This window comes from Silene latifolia, chromosome Y (genome assembly GCF_048544455.1).
Source record: "Silene latifolia isolate original U9 population chromosome Y, ASM4854445v1, whole genome shotgun sequence".
In the NCBI taxonomy this organism is placed as follows: Eukaryota; Viridiplantae; Streptophyta; class Magnoliopsida; order Caryophyllales; family Caryophyllaceae; genus Silene; species Silene latifolia.
The window spans coordinates 340,006,830-340,011,930 of NC_133538.1; positions in this window are offsets into that span (position 1 = coordinate 340,006,830).

The following is a 5,101-nucleotide window of genomic DNA, read 5'->3' on the forward strand; positions in this document are numbered from 1 at the left end:
ACAGCAGCTATGCGTGAATGAGCCCGTCTGCCTCTCCCCTCTAAAAACCCTACCTTAACTCCTTATAAATACCCCCCCTTCACCATACATTCATTCCTCTAAGTTCTCCATACATACCACCGCCACTTACAAGCTTTAAACTCCAGAAACAAACCCTAATTGCCTTTCAAAAACCCTCCACAAAACCGACTTACAAACTGAGAATCAGTTTGTGTGTCCTCTTTGAAACCTTTTGTTCTCCCTTCAAACCTCCATCAAAATTCGAGTTTCTTGTTCCAAATTAACCATACAACATCCATCCACACATTAGACAAAGATTTACGAGCCAAATTGCCCTTGAGAGTACACGAATTCCTTCGAAAAACAGAGTGTTATACACTCTGTTTTCGCGGCTTTTCCTGTCTGTCCAGTTCTGTTTGTGCTCGTTTTTCGTGCCCAATATTTCAAAACAAGCGGGGATTGTTTTAATATCTCTGTTCTCCTCTCTTTCTAGTTTTCAAAACATCTTTTTAATCGAATTTTCACCGTGAAACAAGAGAGAAATCGCAGTTTGAAAGTTGCTGTCCAGATTTGCAAAAAACGTGTTGTTTGCTTTGTTTCTTCGTCGACGACGGCCTCTCGAGATAAAATCTACCATCGATTACGACCCAAGACGGTGTCAACGATACATGTAGGTTGAGGGTGCATCAAATCCTCCTCTTTCTCCCTTTTATTCCGTTTTTTTTTATGTTTGTTTTCTTATAGTTCGTTTTTGTTTGTTTATCGTTTTTGTTTATCGATTGTGGTCATTAACTATGAAACTAGTTTAGTCCGAGTATGAGTTAAATTACCACCATGAACACCCGCGTTGACTTGAGATGGGAAAAAAACCGCTACATCATTCGGTCGTAACCCCCGTCTCATTTACATATCCTCGTGTTCAAGGTAGGGCATTAATAAAACGAATTCTAACTTCGCTCTTCGCTTTTGACCCCTCTTTTGTTTCGTGTGATTCGACCCACCTTAGGACCATTCACATGTTAGTTCGACCTCTGATTGTTAACATATAACTCATTTAGATGACATTAGATCAAGTTAATAACCTAATTAGACACGTTAGGGTACATCGACATAGCTTTAAAAATCAACTGACGATTCTGTAACTTAATTGAATGCATCTCTCTCTTTTACCAAATTTCTCGCTAGTATAAGAGTGCGTGGTTAGCACCGTCTTATTAACACTCGATGAGTTAAATTAATTAGCGAACTTGACCTAATTGGACCCCTTTAGGCCGTGTAGAATACACGTTTGCAAGATATCTTTTCAATCGATCAACGTCGTTTCTAACTTGTTTTCTAGCCCGCTTTCGAACTTGTTTCGCAATCAATTGATCTAACTAATGAACCTGACCTAGGACCTAGGGTAGCCGTGTCTAGAGTGGCCGTGGCTTGGCCGTGTCCTTTGGTCTTTCTTGCTTCGTTTTTTTATGAATCGTTTGTTCTTTATTTGTTTTGTCGCTTGTAATTTATCGTTTGTTCGTCGAGTTGTAATTTTCAAGTTAGCTTTCTTTTATCGACTCAAAACCTCTTTCAAAAACCTTAGTCTTGTTTGGTTAGATGGTTGTGCCCCAATGCAAGTAAGAGCGTAGTAAATCGCATGTTGTTTAAAGCAACATGGCCCGATTTATGTTAGTGCATGCTTTGGTGTGTGGCCCTATGTCTAATTCGATAAGATTAAGTGAAAGCACGCATTACGAGGAGTGACCCAAGGCCGTGGGCCACCCCCTTGTGCACGTTTTCCTAGGCCGAATGGCCATGTGTCGTGTATGGTGTCGTATATAGCAATTGTATTTAGATCGAGTTGTATCTTTAATTTCTCGTTGTGTCGGCATGAAATGCCTGGGTTGTAATAGGGTAGATCCCAACGGCTCCCCCATTCCCCCTAAGCCTTGTTTGCTCTGTTTTGTATGTTGTTAGATCAATCAACCCACATGCTAAATTACAACTTTGACAAAGTTAGTTTAGTTTCATCTAAATCGACATAGAAACTTCACATGTTAGGGTTTTGAAAACGATGTTTGCATATCATATATCGTAGTAGCTATGACCTTGTTTGAAATCTGACACTTGACTTAGTAGAGGCCGTTATCGACGGGCGGGGTTAGGTGTCCTTATGGGCTTCCTAACACGTACCCTCACCCCTTACTCAAGATCTATGGTTTGTGGATCCGTCTAAATACCATTGGATTACGAGAGTCATTCAAATCGAGTGATATAGGGTACAAGTCTTTATCTTTAATCACTCGTAGTCGATTGGCTTTATGCTTTTCGATGAAAGGTGTAAAGTTGACTTGAACGGTTCCAAGTTCCCATAAAACTTGGTGGCGACTCTAATTTGTCTTAATTCGATTCGAAAGAACCTCGAGTCGATTATGCCTAGTGTGGATCCCGCGGACGCAGGTCCTGAGGGCCTTGTCCACAGTTTGGCGATTCTGCTGGGGAAAAGAGGACTAGTTACACTTTGTTTCTAGGGTCTTTTCCTCCGAGGTGAAACTTGAAAAGAAAGTATTGGAAAGTAAAACATTACTCATAGTGCTACGATTCATGCATAAACCCTTAAGGACTTTGCCGGGCCGTCCCAGCGTTTCTTTGTGATGCGTGGAGGGCGACGTCCCACTATGCCAGGAACTTGCACATTGCTTGCTTCCGCTCCTCCTCGTCGTGGTTCTTGATAGTGGGGACGCTCTTCTAGGTACTCTACCTAAAGGCCCTTGCTCTATAAGACCCAAAAAGGATGGAGGGCATAGACCTTCTTGTAGAAGACTTGCCGAGACTTAGAGATGTCTAGGAGTATACATCCTTATAACATGAGAATAACAATGTGCAAGGTGTTTTTCCCGAGTCTTTTCAAATTTTCCATGTCCATTTCAAAACCGAACTTTTGAACGACTTACTTTCAAAATTAGCATGGTTTTAAAAACGCGGAATGCTGCCCAAATAGGACTAGAATTTTCGGCCAAAAATAATATTTTATAGCCGGCATGCTGCCCATTTCAAATCTCATTTTCAAATCAATTATTCGTTTTTTTCAAATTCAATCCAAAATGTTTCTCGAACCTCAACCGATCATGAAATGCGTCGAGTCGTGTCCGGGTCTTGGCCGTGTTTGGCCAGGCGTTTTTCACTCCAAGAGTCTAGAACACGACCCTGTTGGGTCACCCAAGCTCACCTCTTGGGCTTTGAGTCATGTTGGTCGACCAATTGGTCTAGGATAGTCCACAGAAACGCCCAAGCTAGGCCATTTAGGGCGTTTCACCCGAACCTATGGGCTATGTTAGTCCAATCACGGGTTTAGTCACACCGAGTCCAGTTTAGAATCGAGCTATGACAACTTGAGTCATGTCGTCTTGTCGAGTCTAAAATAAATAGAGGTCTAAATCCAACCGTGAGTCGAACCTTTGGTTAGTCAGTCTCAAGTTGAGTCTTTGCTTGAGTCAAGTTGGTGCCGTGTCCATAAGTGTGCAGGGGCTCTTACTTTAAATATTGACTCGGTTCGGGGTTTTCTTGTAGAAAGGCCGCCAAAAACCCGACGTCAAGCAATGGATGATGCTGTTAACAAGCTCACTGAGGCCGTGAACCTCATGATGACCCGAATGGATGCAATCGAATCTAAGCTGGGTGAAGATTCCCCTCTATCTACCCCACCTCTCACTGATCTGGAGAAACGGTTCAAGTTCATCGAAGACCGTCTGAAACTCTCCCAGGGGAAGAACATCCACTATGAGAATGCTAGGGCCTATGCCCCAGTTCAGGATAAGTTGCCCACGAACATGGTACTCACTGACATCCCAAAGTTCAAGGGTACCGAAGATCCAGTCCACCATGTTAAGGCCTATAAAGGGTACTTAGCATCAAGGGAGTACCTGTCGACATGCTCTCTGAAATTTTTGCCCAATCTCTGGATGAACACCCGAGGGCGTGGTTCTATAATCTTGACCTTAAGAACTTCCCCACTTTCGAAGTTATTACGGTGGAGTTACGTAAGCACTATCTTGACAATGTTGAGATTCAAACCAACATAAGGACTTTGGAAGTAATGACACGAAGGAAAAAAAGGGCTTTATGAATTCCTCGCAAGATGGCGCGCTGAAAAGCGTGAAACTAGCTAAGAAGCCTGATGAAGTTGAAATGGTAGATAAGTTCGTGAAGAATTTACGACCTGTTTACCGTAATGCTCTGAAATACCAGAATTTTGGTTCTTTCAAAGAATTGATAAGAATCGGGATAAAGGTAGAGGATGATGTCCGAATGGCTGAAGCTGAGAAGCCAAAAGGATACCAAGGGGCCTCGTCATCTAAAGCAAAAGCACCAGCAGCGTCCCACTTTGTTGAAACTGTCAATCTCTTAGATGGACAGTCAAAAAGGCCTCCGCGCCAAGCTCCGAGGGTATTCACCGATATCGGGTGCACTTACGCCTACGCTCTCCAAAGGCTCATGGCCCAAGGAAAGTTGAAGCCCATTGGTCTAACTCCGGATCCACCTGCTGAACAACAAGGCAAATGGTACAAACCGAATGCCTACTGTGCCTTTCATCAAGGGAAGGGACACGATACTGAAAGGTGCTTTAAACTAAAGCACGAAATTCAAGACATGATTGAGAACGGAACGCTCCCAATCCCGGCCATAAAGCCCAACAACGTCACCAACCCCTTTGGGGACCACACTAACTTTGTCTCTACCGAAGATAGTGTTGATTACTCTCAGTTGATCCGCCCATGTCGTCTAAAAGGGGTTTTCATCGGAAGAATATTCGTGGATTGCTCCGAATTCCTACCAAGCTCTAGAAATGAGATTACATTCGAGGATTTTGTTGTCGATTGCACTCCTTACATACTCCGGAGCGGCAATGAAATCAATGGCATTTGGGCAAATGACGAGGATGATGTTTACCTCGTCAAAGGTGCGACAATCCCTCACACCCAAGAAGAAATCTTAAAAGTGAGGCAACATGCCCTAGAGTCAAACCATCTGACTAGATCGGGCGCCTCATGCCGTGTGGAGAAAGCTAAGGATATCCCGAACAAGACACCTCCCAAAGAGCCGGTAGTGGTCGAAGTTCTTG